The following is a 16,509-nucleotide window of genomic DNA, read 5'->3' on the forward strand; positions in this document are numbered from 1 at the left end:
TAATGGAGGGTCAGATGTGCCTGTTCAGCAGTAACAGGCAATGAGAGCGCTCTAACCAGCCCCCCCTCACCCAAACATGCTCGTCCAGAGACCAGCGGGACGTGCTGGAGCTCGCAGGGTCCACATTACAGCATCAACGTGGGACGATGGCTCTTACAGGACGGGCGCTGTCAGACGTTTGTGTGACTGCATGCGCTGCTGCTGATAAAGTCTCACTCAGGCTGGATCGCTGTCTGCGTGGCAGCGAGGCCAGCCCGGGTCATCAAGCTCTTTCTGTGGACGTTCAATCCGTCCTCGGTCATTTTTTCTTTCTGGGACTGACACCACAGACAAGTATAATTATCTATATTCTGCAAACATATAAATGCATCATGTTTGCACTCAGGTTTGTTTTTGCTCTGAATCACATTTGACTTAAACCTGCTGCTTCATCTATTAAACATCCAAGTAAACAGTAACCAGCACATCTGACCATAACCCGGCTAAGTTTATCCTCCACATGCACACTCACACATGCACACTCACACATGCACGCACACACAAACACACACACACACATACACGCACATACATGCACACATGCACACACACGCACACACACACACACACACGCACACATGCACACACACACACACACACACACGCACACACACACACGCACACATGCACACACACACACACACACGCACACACACGCACACATGCACACACACACACACACGCTCACACACGCACACACACGCACACACACACACACACGCACACGTGCTTTCACAGAGCAGAGCAGCTATCTGAACGCTACCCCAACAGAGGTCGATTATCTTGTTAATAATTTCACCTCCTCACTACGTACAACTCTGGATACTGTAGCTCCAGTGAAAACTAAGGTCTCTAATCAGAAGTACCTGACCCCGTGGTATAATTCTCAAACACGTACCCTAAAGCAGATGACTCGTAATCTGGAGAGGAAATGGCGTGTAACAAATTTAGAGGATCATCATTTAGCCTGGAGAAATAGTTTGTTGCTTTATAAGAAAGCCCTCCGCAAAGCCAGAACAGCTTACTACTCATCACTGATTGAAGAAAATAAGAACAACCCCAGGTTTCTCTTCAGCACTGTAGCCAGGCTGACAAACAGTCAGAGCTCTGTTGAGCCAACCATCCCTTTAACGTTAACTAGTGATGACTTCATGAACTTCTTCACAAATAAAATTTTTATCATTAGAGAAAAAATTACCAATAATCATCCCACAGATGTAATATTATCTACAGCTACTCTTAGTTTCATTGATGTTAAGTTAGACTCTTTTTCTCCAATCGATCTTTCTGAGTTAACTTCAATAATTACTTCCTCCAAACCATCAACGTGTCTTTTAGACCCCATTCCTACAAAACTGCTCAAAGAAGTCCTGCCATTGATTAATTCTTCGATCTTATATATGATCAACCTATCTCTAATAATCGGCTATGTACCACAGGCCTTCAAGGTGGCTGCAGTTAAACCTTTACTCAAAAAGCATCTCTAGACCCAGCAGTCTTAGCTAATTATAGGCCAATCTCCAACCTTCCTTTATATCAAACATCCTTGAAAGAGTAGTTGTCAAACAGCTAACAGATCATCTGCAGAGGAATGGTTTATTTGAAGAGTTTCAGTCAGGTTTCAGAGCTCATCACAGCACAGAAACAGCTTTAGTGAAGGTTACAAATGATCTTCTTATGGCCTCTGACAGTGGACTCATCTCTGTGCTTGTCCTTCTTGACCTTAGTGCAGCATTCGATACTGTTGACCATAATATTCTATTAGAGCGATTAGAACATGCTGTAGGTATTACAGGTACTGCACTGCAGTGGTTTGTATCATATCTATCTAATAGACTCCAATTTGTGCATGTAAATGGAGAGTCCTCTTCACACACTGAGGTTAATTATGGAGTTCCACAGGGTTCAGTGCTAGGACCAATTCTGTTTACATTATACATGCTTCCCCTAGGCAGCATCATTAGAAGACATAGCATACATTTACACTGCTATGCAGATGACACCCAGCTCTATCTGTCCATGAAGCCAGATAACACACACCAATTAGTTAAACTGCAGGAATGTCTTAAAGACATAAAGACTTGGATGGTCACTAACTTTCTGCTTCTTAACTCAGATAAAACTGAGGTTATTGTACTCGGCGCTGAAAAGCTTAGAAATATGGTATCTAACCAGATTCTTACTCTGGATGGCATTACCTTGGCCTCCAGTAACACTGTGAGGAACCTTGGAGTCATTTTTGACCAGGATATGTCCTTCAACGCACATATTAAACAAATATGTAAGACTGCGTTCTTCCATTTGCGCAACATCTCTAAAATTAGAAATATCCTGTCTCAGAGTGACGCTGAAAAACTAGTTCATGCATTTATTACTTCCAGGCTGGACGACTGCAATTCATTATTATCAGGATGTCCAAAAAACTCCCTGAAAAGCCTTCAGTTAATCCAAAATGCTGCAGCAAGAGTCCTGACAGGGACTAGAAGGAGAGAGCATATTTCTCCTGTTTTGGCTTCCCTTCATTGGCTTCCTGTTAAATCCAGAATTGAATTCAAAATCCTGCTCCTCACATACAAGGTCTTAAATAATCAGGCCCCATCTTATCTTAATGACCTTGTAGTACCATATCACCCTATCAGAGCACTTCGCTCTCGCTCTGCAGGCCTACTTGTTGTTCCTAGAGTATTTAAAAGTAGAATGGGAGGGAGAGCCTTCAGTTTTCAGGCCCCTCTTCTGTGGAACCAGCTTCCAGTTTGGATTCAGGAGACAGACACTATCTCTACTTTCAAGATTAGGCTTAAAACTTTCCTTTTTGCTAAAGCATATAGTTAGGGCTGGACCAGGTGACCCTGAATCCTCCCTTAGTTATGCTGCAATAGACGTAGGCTGCCGGGGGATTCCCATGATGCATTGAGTTTTTCCTTTCCAGTCACCTTTCTCACTCACTATGTGTTAACAGACCTCTCTGCATTGAATCGTATCTGTTATTAACCTCTGTCTCTCTTCCACAGCATGTCTTTATCCTGTCTTCCTTCTCTCACCCCAACCGGTCGCAGCAGATGGCCCCGCCCCTCCCTGAGCCTGGTTCTGCTGGAGGTTTCTTCCTGTTAAAAGGGAGTTTTTCCTTCCCACTGTCGCCAAAGTGCTGCTCATAGGGGGTCATATGATTGTTGGGCTTTTCTCTGTATCTATGAAGCGCCTTGAGGCGACTTTTGTTGTGATTTGGCGCTATATAAATAAAATTGAATTGAATTGAATGCACACACGCGCACACACGCACACACACGCACACACGCACACATGCGCACACATGCACACACACACACACACACACACACGCACACACACACACATGCACACACACGCACACACACACACACATGCACACACACACACACGCACACACACACATGCACACACACGCACACACACACACACACACACACACATGCACACACACACACACGCACACACACACATGCACACACACGCACACACACGCACACACGCACACATGCGCACACATGCACACACACACACACACACACGCGCACACACACACACATGCACACACACGCACACACACACACACATGCACACACACACACACGCACACACACACATGCACACACACGCACACACACACACACACACGCACACACACACACACACACACACACGCACACACACGCACACATGCACACACACACACACACGCTCACACACACATGCACACACACGCACACACACACACACGCTCACACACGCACACACAGCACCACCTCCACCTCTCTTCCTAAATCGAATCCCCGTCCCCCCACGACGCCGTCAGCTCGCCCTCTAATTGCAGGCAGCAGCGATTCTGCTGAGAGGAGGGAAAACAATGGAAGCAAATGCTGTTTCTATTGATCAGCCAGAGTCTCTGTCCTCGCTGCAACGGCCCAGTTTTCCTGCTCAGACGTCTGATACATACGATTCAGTGGCGTGGATACTGACATAGTAGACATAGTAGTAGATGTGAAGGGGGAGGAGTTTAAATGAAAAACAAACATAAGAAGCAGCATAAATCTTAAGTGGCAGCTTAAAGACATTTTTAAAAATGGGAATGGTCCTGTGTATCAGGCTTGGATGTATGTGGGCACGACTGTGTGGTAGCTCAGAGCAGATCAATGAGCAGAGAATAAAACGAGGTTCAACATAATAAAACGACTCATTTAAAATATTTAATACAGCAGGACTCTGGTGTTTTTCCTCTAATATGCTCTTTACACGCTCGGTGCTTGCCTGTGGGCCGACACGGTGACAGATCGCCTCACCTTCAGTGACAGCTAATCATTACGAGTAAATTAGATCAGGGCTGAGGCCAAAGGACAGCTGTTGCGGGCTACAGGTACCGCCCTGCGAGCCTGCCCGCCCTCTCCCATAACTCTAATGATGATGGAGGCCAGGTTAGATTAACTTTTCCACGCTGGTGCCGTGTCTTATCAGTCATGGAGCCCGGCGGGCTGCTGAAACGAATGTTAGTGCGTAAGAGAAATTACAGACTACTTATCATTAAATGCGACCTCTGTGGATGTCCTCAGAGAGATCAAAGGTCAATCCAGGACACGCCCTAATCCACAGTGTGTGGGGAATAATAGGTGAACCCATGAACTAGTTTATAGGATTAATCTCACAGGCTGGACGCCAAATTTTGGGGGTTTCTGGTGTAGAGCGCTGCAACAAATTTAAAAAGTTCACATTATTCTGCTGCTAAATGTGTCTGATTCATAGCAATCTAATACAAACGGGCTCCACGTGTACACCAGACGCCTTCAGGATGAAAAGCTTTTCGTTTGCACATAAAACCTGTTTGTTTTTCTAAAAATGAAACGGTTTTTCTCTTCTTACCTGCTGCTTCTCGATGTGAGCATGCACGAGTGTCTGTATGCCATGCTTGACTTGCTGTTCTCTCTCCATCAGCATGACAGGTAGAGGAGGCTGTGAACAGCGTCCCCTCATCAATAGTCACCAAGGTCAGGGTCGGAGAGACAGACGCAAAAGCTTATTTATTACTGGAGGCAGAAAGACAGGAAGTGCTGAAATCTGAGCGCACTCAAGAAGAAAACTTCACGGAGGAACATCAGAGATCAAATAGTGTGAACTGACCCAAGGACGAACAGTCACCTGTGCGCGGCGCAGTGATACACGTTCAGGACGTCTTTCACCAGCTGCTGTGAAATGTAGGGCACAGAGTTGTTCTTCCAAGCAATGCCACACAAGTCATTTCCAGAGAGGTCACATATTTGAACGTCCCCTTTACACGAATTATCAACAGTCATTAAGGATTAGTGATGTCAGCTTACGCGAGGATTTAGGAATCGGATGACCTGCGATAAGGCGAGGTTTCACACGGCTAATTAGTCCAAGTCTGCTCTTTTTCATTTGGCCTTCTCCACAGAAATGAACTTTAATCAATCAGCTCATTGATTAAAGAGTCATAATTATGGTCTGAGACCTGGCAGCATAAATCATAATAACAGTGTACCATCATTTGTATGTCGCCCAGTTCGCAGTCTGTCCTCGCAGCTTCCTGTCAAACTACACCAGAGTCAGGCTGACATATTTAATCCACCGCACTGTTCTCATGAGGCTCCTCCACAGGCTAATCGTGCTTCAAAGAATAATTGGAGTCATTTAAAAGTGATGCGTGAATGGTATTTGATAATATGATTTCATCGTCCCCTCAGTCTTCTGTTTCCCACTGATCCCACAGCCCCCCCACAGCCCCCACTGTGACTGTGGCAGGAAAGCTGTGGTTTCTGATCTCGTGCAAACATAAAGGACATGACTTTGTCCCCGTGTTTTATCCCTGCTGGGTTTGTAGGCAAACAAAATCAATGTCATCTGGAAAATATAATGTACAGCACTGTGCATAAGTCTTGAGCCAGCCCTTTTAAAATATTTTGCTGGGGAGGAGGGGTTTTTTTGTTTTTGTTTTTTTGAGCGCCCTTTTTGGTACGTTTTGTTTTTTCCTGTTTTTGTTGTTTTGTTTTTTGTTGCTGTTGTTGTTGTTCGCTTTGTTTTCCCCCTTTTTTTGATTCCAAAACTGTAAAAAGGAAGCAATGTCAGTCTATGGGACAATTTGTGATTGTTATTTGTGCTTCACAATAAAAATATTTAAAGAGAAATATAAAAAAATATATATATTTTGCTGGGAAAATGTGAAATAGGTGCAACGATTTATTGAAACACGGAAAAACAGTGAACGAGTTTGGACAATTCTAATAAGCTTGAAAGCCAATATTCAGTTTAATCACTTTTATCCTTCAGGCAGGCTTTCTGGTCATTTCTCCAAGTGGATCAATAATTTCATAATTTATTAATTTAATTAGCAAAAATGTAACATTGGTATCATCACTCCATGAGACCCGTCGTCATTGATTTTCAGTCCAGTTCTTGTGTAATTTGGCATAACTCGGCGTTTCCCTTAAGAACGCTTCTTGACAGCCAATCGTCCACTGAGACATTTCTGATGGACAGCGGCTCGATCGATTGAAGAACCAGATGCATCTTCAGGTCTTTGCTCCATTTTCCCTGTTTCTTAATGACAGGATTACTTTTCATCTGCTGTAGATGTGTTTTTAGGTCCAACACTTCCTGCTTTGTCTTCTACTGGTGCAGCTTTTGAGGACACACCGGCCAAACCTTTGGTTAGTTCTTGGCTCTTTGGGAAACCCAGAGATATTATTACATGAAACTGTTAGATTTGACTAAAGAGATCAAAGGAATCATGGTGTCCTCCTGAAGGTGCCTGTGTGGGCGTGTCCCACCACCTCTTCTGCCTGAGCTGCCACCTTTCCCTTTTGTGCAGCTGACTCTCGTCAGTAATCAAGGAGATTTAAGCCCAGAGAAAGGTGAGCTCTGGGCCAGAGTGCCATTAGTGTATTTGCAGTTAGTGAGCTGCTCTCTTTTTGACTTACTTTTGACTTTATTGACCAACGCTTGAGTTTTGTTTGTTTTCCTTAAATGGTGATAGCAGCTTGTCCGTCTCTTTTAGTTGAGCTACTTTAATAAAACTATTTAATTTAACCCTTTTGACTCCTTTTCCTGACCCGGACACTTTTTGTTACTTCCCCCTCACCACCTAGACCCCTCAGGGGAACGTAACAATGGCCTTTGGCAGCAGGCTGCTGGTTACAAAGAATTTAAAACTCATTCTTCTGTTATGTGTAGATACGACCCTGGGCCGTCCCTTGAGTTAGTGCTTGAATGTTTCACGGGTCAGTGTTAAATGGCTTTACACTGATTAAAAAAACAAGAAGAAAACAATGTTTGTCTGAAAAAGGCCAGGAGCACAAGCTGAACTCAAAGTGAGTGAAAACCTTCAGAAAGCCGGGAGAACGACAGCGCAGCGAGGTATTGGCTCACAGCAGGAAGCTCCTGTGCGTGCGTACGCTCCTGTGTCTTCGGGCTTCCTCCCACAGTCCAAAGATATGAATGTTAGGTTAACTGCAGATTCTTGACTGATCACAGGTGTGGATGTGAGTGTGACTGCTTATCTGTCTCTATATTTCAGCCCTGCCACCAGTGTTGGTCAAGTTACTTGAAAAAAGTAATCAGTTACTAATTACTGATTACTTCCCCAAAAAGTAATCCCATTACTCTACTGATTACTTATTTTCAAAAGTAATTAATTACTTAGTTACTTTTTAAAAACACGATTTACAGCCTGAATAGGTGATAAAGTGATAGATCTTTCAGCCCAATTCTACTTTTTCTACATAATCATCATACAAAATGTAATCAAATGGAAAAGTCTCTTTTTAAAACTTGTTTTATTAGTTTTAATCTTTGAACTTTATGCATCAAGCAAAAATTTAATTATCTGCAACATTCTCTGACTGGAAGAAATTAGTTTAACATTTAAACCTATTTTCTGCACATTCCTGCACATAAAATAAAATATTTTGTGTGTTTACACTCAGTCTTTCAAATAGATGCAAGTAAAACACAGCAGAAAATAAATAAAGTCAAAGACTAGCGGTCCTGTTGCTCTATTTTCACCTGTAAAGCAGGAGTGGGGTAGGCGGAGGGTTACCCTGGTGCAGGTGTGCAGCGGTCAGTGGACATTCTCGCAAAAAAATCACAGTTTTAGTAACGCAGTAACGCAGCGTTCCTACGGGAAAGTAACGGTAATCTAATTACTGTTTTTGCAATAGTAATCCCTTACTTTACTTGTTACTTGAAAAAAGTAATCGGATTACAGTAATGCGTTACAAGTAACGCATTACTGCCCATCTCTGCCTGCCACAGATGGGCAACCTGTTCACAGGTGTACCTGCCGTCCACCTCATCACAGCTGGGCTAGCCCTTTGCTGGTGCTGGTGTTTACAAACAAACAAAGACAAGCTGAGGAGTTGCAGGTGTTTGAGCTAATTAAAGTTTGGCCCTGTTAATGGGAAGAACATTATTATGATTTGTCCTGAAAGGAGGCGATTCTCTCAGAATCACACACGTCAACGTTATGGTGACGTTAAAGCAAAAGTCCGGACCAAAGACACGAGACACACGCAAAGTTCGTCATGTAAGGTGGTGCAATTTAACACTGAGCTGCTTTTGGCCTCACAGAGAACAGTTTTCATGCTGAGCTGCCAAATTCATATTAATCCAAATCATAAACATAACACTAAAATCTCGACTTCATAATTGAATTCATATCTTTAACAAATAGATGTTTCTTTGTCATGAGACCAACACATCGTCTCGTCACGATGTTAGAAAGGTAAACAGGATCTGAGCCATTTCTATTTGTGGCATCCATTTTTGCTCCCGTCTTCCTTGTTTTCCTTCTCCAGCTTGCTCGCTTAAACATTTTTCCACTTTCCCATTCTTCCACCTCCCAAGCGTAACTTTTCCTCCTCTCTGTGGATCTAACTACCCATCCATCTTTCCTTCCCAAAGGCCGATCAGGTGACTGGAGAGATGTTTACTAAGGAGCAGCTTGTGGCTCCATAAAAGGCGTGCCACAGAGTCGGCGTAGTCACGGCTGCAGTGACGGATGGTGCCAGGCCTGCCTGGCGGAATAAATAGAGGCATTAGCAGCTCTGCAGCTGGCCCAGGCTACTCCTTGGGCTTACTGGTCTATGAAATGTGCAGCATGGCGATGTCCTGGGCCTCGCCACAATGTGATGAATGGCTTATATTCCTCTGTAAAGCATATTAAAGTCAGATCACATGATGGATAGCAGAGAGAAGACAGCAGGGGAGGAAGAGATGGGGGGAGGGGGGGGGATAAAATATGCAAAGAGAGGAAATTAAATCTCAGACAAAAATATCAAAAGTGGTGCCCCCTTGCTCCCCAACTTCCATTTCTAGTGACTGATGAAAAGCGTGGAGGCGATTTTGAATATTTCATGAGTCCCCTTCAGGCCCTGCCATACCGTCTGCTCTGTGCATGCCCGCCGGCCTCAGCAGGAAGGCTCTCGTGCACTCGCTGTACCTCGCACAGTTCAGGTGAGCTCCCACAGGAAGCATTTCTGCCCGTGACCCATACATCTCTGAATAATTGCCTTGTTCACAGTTTTCCCAAGGTAACCATACAATACCTGCCCACTGGCAGAATACACCTGAACCTCACACGCCACCAAAACGTTTCCGTTCTCTTCAAACTACAAGTGAGAAAAACAGAGATCATCCTGTCAGATAGAAGAACTGTTCATCACATTATTGCTTCTTGCTCACCTTCACACAGGAACTTGTGTTTATAGCTTGTACACTCTGTTTTAAATCAGTAATGCATTCATATGTTTGCTATTTGAGAAATGGACTTACTGTGAGATCAAAAGAGAGCTTTTCTATGTGGCAGCTCGCGACCAGTGTTGGTCAAGTTACTTGAAAAAAGTAATCAGTTACTAATTACTGATTACTTCCCCAAAAAAGTAATCCCATTACTTTACTGATATACTTATTTTCAAAAGTAATTAATTACTTAGTTACTTAGTTACTTTAGTTACTTAGTTACTTAAAAACACGATTTACAGCCTGAATAGGTGATAAAGTGATAGATCTTTCAGCCCAATTCTACTTTTTCTGCATAATCATCATACAAAATGTAATCAAATGGAAAAGTCTCTTTTTAAAACTTGTTTTATTAGTTTTAATCTTTTAACTTTATGCATCAAGCAAACATTTAATTATCTGCAACATTCTCTGACTGGAAGAAATTAGTTTAACATTTAAACCTATTTTCTGCACATTCCAGCACATAAAATAAAATATTTTGTGTGTTTACACTCAGTCTTTCAAATAGATGCAAGTAAAACACAGCAGAAAATAAATAAAGTCAAAGACTAGCGGTCCTGTTGCTCTATTTTCACCTGTAAAGCAGGAGTGGGGTAGGCGGAGGGTTACCCTGGTGCAGGTGTGCAGCGGTCAGTGGAAGAATCCGCGAGTTTCTCTGTGAGTTTCCCATTACGTCGTAGCTACTCGGTGCTTGTTTGGAAGTTTAGGGGTTTTTTTTCGCTGTAAAAAGAAGTTTTCTTCCCACGCACAACGGACACTAATGTTTTTGTCACTTTTTATGGAATCAAACTCAAAGTAAGGTCAGTACTTCCACGCTTTAAACGCTGCACGCTCATACTCTCTCTGCACTCGATATATGATCCATTGTTGATCTGCACACAGCTGTTGTCACCAACGTCGCACTCGCTTACGTCACTGTCATGAGACATTCTCGCAAAAAAATCACGGTTTCAGTAACGCAGTAACGCAGCGTTCCTACGGGAAAGTAACGGTAATCTAATTACCGTTTTTGCAATAGTAATCCCTTACTTTACTCGTTACTCATTAAAAAGTAATCGGATTACGCGTTACTGCCCATCTCTGGTATGGGTTTGAATCGAGTCTGGGGGCTTTCTGTGAGTAGTCGATTATTTCATTTGACCTGACACAAAAAAATGTCTCTGTGGTGTTTTCAAATTTCCTTGGCCTGAAACACGCTAGCTTCCTCACAATAGCCTCTGAGCTAACATGCAGTAAAGCGTAATGCTAAGCTTTCAGCGGAAACTGTTCTGGATACGATTGCTTGGGTGAGGCCTGCTGCTGCTTTCTGAAATGAAGGACCAGGTTTCACATTGTTCAGCTGAGCTAGCTCATTTTGATAGCTATACCGCTACAGCTGATATTGGCTAACTGCTGATAGCTAATAATTCAATTCAATTCAATTCAATTTTATTTATATAGCGCCAAATCACAACAAATGTCGCCTCAAGGCGCTTCATAGATACAGAGAAAAACCCAACAATCATATGACCCCCTATGAGCAAGCACTTTGGCGACAGTGGGAAGGAAAAACTCCCTTTTAACAGGAAGAAACCTCCGGCAGAACCAGGCTCAGGGAGGGGCGGCCATCTGCTGCGACCGGTTGGGGTGAGAGAAGGAAGACAGGATAAAGACATGCTGTGGAAGAGAGACAGAGATTAATAACAGATACGATTCAATACAGAGAGGTCTGTTAACACATAGTGAGTGAGAAAGGTGACTGGAAAGGAAAAACTCAATGCATCATGGGAATCCCCCGGCAGCCTACATCTATTGCAGCATAACTAAGGGAGGATTCAGGGTCACCTGGTCCAGCCCTAACTATATGCTTTAGCAAAAAGGAAGGTTTTAAGCCTAATCTTGAAAGTAGAGATAGTGTCTGTCTCCTGAATCCAAACTGGAAGCTGGTTCCACAGAAGAGGGGCCTGAAAACTGAAGGCTCTCCCTCCCATTCTACTTTTAAATACTCTAGGAACAACAAGTAGGCCTGCAGAGCAGGAGCGAAGTGCTCTAATAGGGTAGCTCTAATAGCTATCAGAGGTTAGCTAATAGCTGATAGCTAACCTATTGCTAGCCTGTTAGCTGAGCTATAATTACCTTTCTTTTGAAAGACATTTATTAACAGGTGACTTCTCTCAGTCTGCTCTCTCTCTAGAATAAATGACCTGTGCTTTACAAAATACAGTTTTACAGGGTCTGTTTGTCCAGGGTGGACCAAACCATTTTCATTCATATGTAAGGGGTGAAAGTGGCGTCACAGAAGCTCTTGTATTTGTGGCATCAAGGTTCTTTAACCCAATTGACTTATTCAATCAATTATAACAATAAACATATATTTTTTTAAATGGAAATAAAGTGTTCATTCATACAAGAGCCCCTTCTGCCTTTGGGGCGCTAATTAGTTCTACTTTTCTCCCTATTTCAGCGGCCGTGCTTTAACGAGCTTAGGTTCAGAGGTACTGAAATATGGCTGACAGTGTGCAGCTGTTGGATCGAGCTGTTTTTCCAGCATTCTTGGCAAAGAAACTCTAAAACTGAGTTTTTATCACTTTGTTCAGTATCGGCTTACATGTGTCTGCAAAGCACTGCAGGAGCTTCCCAACAAGCAAACAGCTTTAAATGAAAAGATCATACGAAGTGTAGGAACACATACATTTGGTAAAGCATTGAACACGTGTGTCGCTCTGTGTGCATCTCTGTCTCTTACAAAATAACTTATGTTACTAAATACTTTTACCAACTGCTCTGTGACCTTTAAAAATATCCCTGCAGGGACATTTAAAAAAAGAGGCTTCAGCTGAAAAGCTGTAAGGAATATTTAAGGTTAACCAAGCATGTAACTTTCCTCTGTGGCTCCACATCTCTGAGTTTTCTCATAAAACAAGTGGAGCAAACTGTCCTCCTCGAGCAGGTGCTGTGTGCCTGAAGATAAAGGCTAATTCTCCCGTGAAGTCGCTCACGAGCACATAGGTCTTTAATCCAAGTATATTTACTGTCTTTTCTCAGGTTGTAGGCTACATCAGATCCAGCAGTTAACTACAGTTTGTTTAAAGAGGTTCATCCACATATTTAAATGTGACGCTTTAACGTAAAAGCATCAGAATAATGTTAAACAAATCCAGTGCTGAATTATTACGACGTAGCATCCACTCGCGTGCTCCTGTCAGCTCATACAAACCCAATGAAAGTTGGGTTTACATAACACTTTATACAGTCTACATCTTATTCACAACAGAATATAGAAAACATATCAAAGGATCAAAGTGAGTAAACTGACCGTTGTATAAAAACTGTGAGCTGGAAGCAAATGGCTCTAAAAATTGTGACCAATGTAAAATTGAGAAGACTGTGAAAAGTGTAAGGCTCTGTCAGATATGAACATGATGCAGGAACATCGCAGCTTTTTTAAAACGCACTGAGGCAAAGTGGAAATCGGTATCCTTCAAACTAAAGACGACCTTTGGGCCTAATGTGAGCACTCAGCTCAGACGCCTGCGTCTCTGATGGCAGCGCAGCGTTGCCTGTGGAGCTGGTGGCTCGCACATCTGCAAACCATCAGTGCTGAAAGGCATATACAGGTCTGGATGCTCCTTTGCAGATGACGTCTGTTTCATGGAAGGCCTTGCATACATACAACACTTGTTGTTCCTAGAGTATTTAAAAGTAGAATGGGAGGCAGAGCCTTCAGTTTTCAGGCCCCTCTTCTGTGGAACCAGCTTCCAGTTTGGATTCAGGAGACAGACACTATCTCTACTTTCAAGATTAGGCTTCAAACTTTCCTTTTTGCTAAAGCATATAGTTAGGGCTGGACCAGGTGACCCTGAATCCTCCCTTAGTTATGCTGCAATAGATGTAGGCTGCCGGGGGATTCCCATGATGCATTGAGTTTTTCCTTTCCAGTCACCTTTCTCACTCACTATGTGTTAACAGACCTCTCTGTATTGAATCATATCTGTTATTAATCTCTGTCTCTCTTCCACAGCATGTCTTTATCCTGTCTTCCTTCTCTCACCCCAACCAATCACAGCAGATGGCCCCGCCCCTCCCTGAGCCTGGTTCTGCTGGAGGTTTCTTCCTGTTAAAAGGGAGTTTTTCCTTCCCACTGTCGCCAAAGTGCTGCTCATAGGGGGTCATATGATTGTTGGGTTTTTCTCTGTATCTATGAAGCGCCTTGAGGCGACTTTTGTTGTGATTTGGCGCTATATAAATAAAATTGAATTGAATTGAATTATTTCAGCAAGACCATGTTAAACCACACACTGCATGTGTTACAACAGCATGGCCTCGCAGGAGAAGAGTCTCGGCCTGCAGTTCAGTTTAAACAACGATAAAGACCCAGGACAGCAGCAGCTGGTCTCCACAGTTCAGACATTTATGGACTGTTGTTAAGAAACGCGGTGCTAAACATGGCTGTGTCCCAACTTTTTTGAGATGCCATCCAATTATTTTAAAAAGTGACTCTTTTACCTAAAGTTCCCAAAGCTTAAACATTTGATATGTTTTTGTGCTCTGTTGTGATTAAAATGTGGACCTATGAGATTTCCAGATAAATTTATTCTGCTTTTATTCTATCCCAGCTTTTTTGTAATCATTGTAATCATGTGTTCAAATAATTGATAATCTATACATTTATGATCTCACCACCAGATTAAAAAGAAGAGAGATTTGATGAGGTTTTGGCTGCTGAAGGCGTGAGGAGGACGGGGAGGAGAGAGGAGGAGAGATAAGGAGTGCAGATGACACAAGAGGGGTGAAGAAGAGGAGATGATTAGACAGATAAGACGCAGAGCTAAGTGACTTTGTCACAGTTCACATTTGTCACGGTTCAAAGAGCAGAAGCTAAACCAAGGTTGATCGATTTTCAAACCTGGCAGAGCGACATCCGTCCGGTCGGGGACACGACGGCTTCATCAGTGTCAAAAACTTTTTCTTTTTTTACTTAAGCTGCTGGAAACTGTTTCTATAACAACAGTATGTGTGTGTACTGCCACCCTATGCAGCTCACTGTGGCAGTGACGCTTCCTCCTCTGACGACATTCCTGTAGCAGAGGTGGGTGAGATTAATGCCAGCATTCGTTCCTCTCTGGCTCTCTATAAATCACCTGAAGATGTCACATTGAAAGAGAACTTTCTAAACGGCGTGTAGGCTTTTCTCTTCCTGTGTGAACAGCAGAGCTCCCTCCTGAGTCGCCGGTGTCACGAATGAGTCACGGAGGTGGGCAGCTGAGAAGTGCTCGGAAATGTTTTTGACTTCAAGTCGCAAAAATGGACTGAACTTGATTTGTAAGTAAGTTTAATAATGTATGAAGGGTTTGTATGACTCACGAAACGAACAAAATGTATTAATAAATGATCGTTAACGTCCTCGGCTACAGCATCAACTTTAAGAATGGTAATTACATGAAAAGTTCCCCTTTCATTAGCTGACTTCAAGTAATAGCTTTTTTTGAGATGATGTCATTGCAGTGAGTGAAGTTGAAGTTTCTTGCAGTCGGTAGAGCTCTGCATAGAGACTGCAGCAAAAACCTGAGCACGTCTTTTAAAGGCTGCAAGCTCTCTTTCTTCTGCTGAGGGAATCCTGCACTGATCAAAACCTGATCTCTTTACTGATATCAGAGAAATTCTGCACCATCGTTAATATTTCATCTCACCTCATGGACGGGAGGAGGCTGATTCCTGGCCTTCGCTGTCTGATGGACTCATTGGCTTTTAAGTTGAGCAGTGACGGGTTAAGCAGGACGCATCAAGTCCACGAGTCTCCACAGGAAAATAAACTGGGTGCTGACAAGATTCGTGTGTGTGTGTGTGTGTGTGTGTGTTTGCAATGTCCTTACATGTAAAAAAAATGCAAATAGCGAATTTGAAGTTGATGCATTGCAGCAACATGGCTGGTTGCCTTTCTGGCGAGGCTTATCCTTCACTCGTTACTAATATATTTATTATTTGTTTCATTAATTTACAGCAATGATCAATCACTGTAAATGTGGCCAGAATGAATCCTGATGATGTTAATCGCGTGGAGAGAATTTGAAACGGTGCATCATCAGTCAACTGGCTCCATCACACTATGTTATCTGAACCAAGTGTCCTCTCCTTTTAATTTAATTCAGCCCCCCTCCCACCGCTCCCGCTCCCCCCTCTCTTGTTCTCAGAGAAGTAAAATTACGCCGTGAGTAGCGGTACAAAATGATTTTGGCAGCCCGCTCTGACAAACTCCTGCAGTCGCCGTGCTGCTGCGTGATCAGACCTTTACAGCTTTACACTTAATTTCCAGAGCTGATATCAAACGGTCATCAATCATTTACGTCTGGCAGAAATGAATGTCCTCGGGCTCCGAATCGCATCGAGCAGTTAAAAAGTCTTTTACTGGGGACTTGCTTTCTCACTCTGCACGGGGATTGTTTACTGCTATTGAACATCCATGCATAATTAAAGCTCTTATGAATAGCTGAGGCCGTGCATTTAACCACGCAGCTCTCTCAAAATAAGCCCTCACAGTGTTCGCACCGAGGTCAGGGGCTGTGATAACCTCTCATCAAGGTAACAGGAGAGTGATGGGCTTCCTTAGGTATTGATGTAGACCTGACATGAAAGCTGTACGTGCTGCATGTACTGGATGTGATGCACTGATGTTCACAGGTCTGTGGAACAGCCACGACCGACAGCAGG

Source organism: Neolamprologus multifasciatus, chromosome 23 (genome assembly GCF_963576455.1).
Source record: "Neolamprologus multifasciatus chromosome 23, fNeoMul1.2, whole genome shotgun sequence".
NCBI lineage: Eukaryota > Metazoa > Chordata > Actinopteri > Cichliformes > Cichlidae > Neolamprologus > Neolamprologus multifasciatus.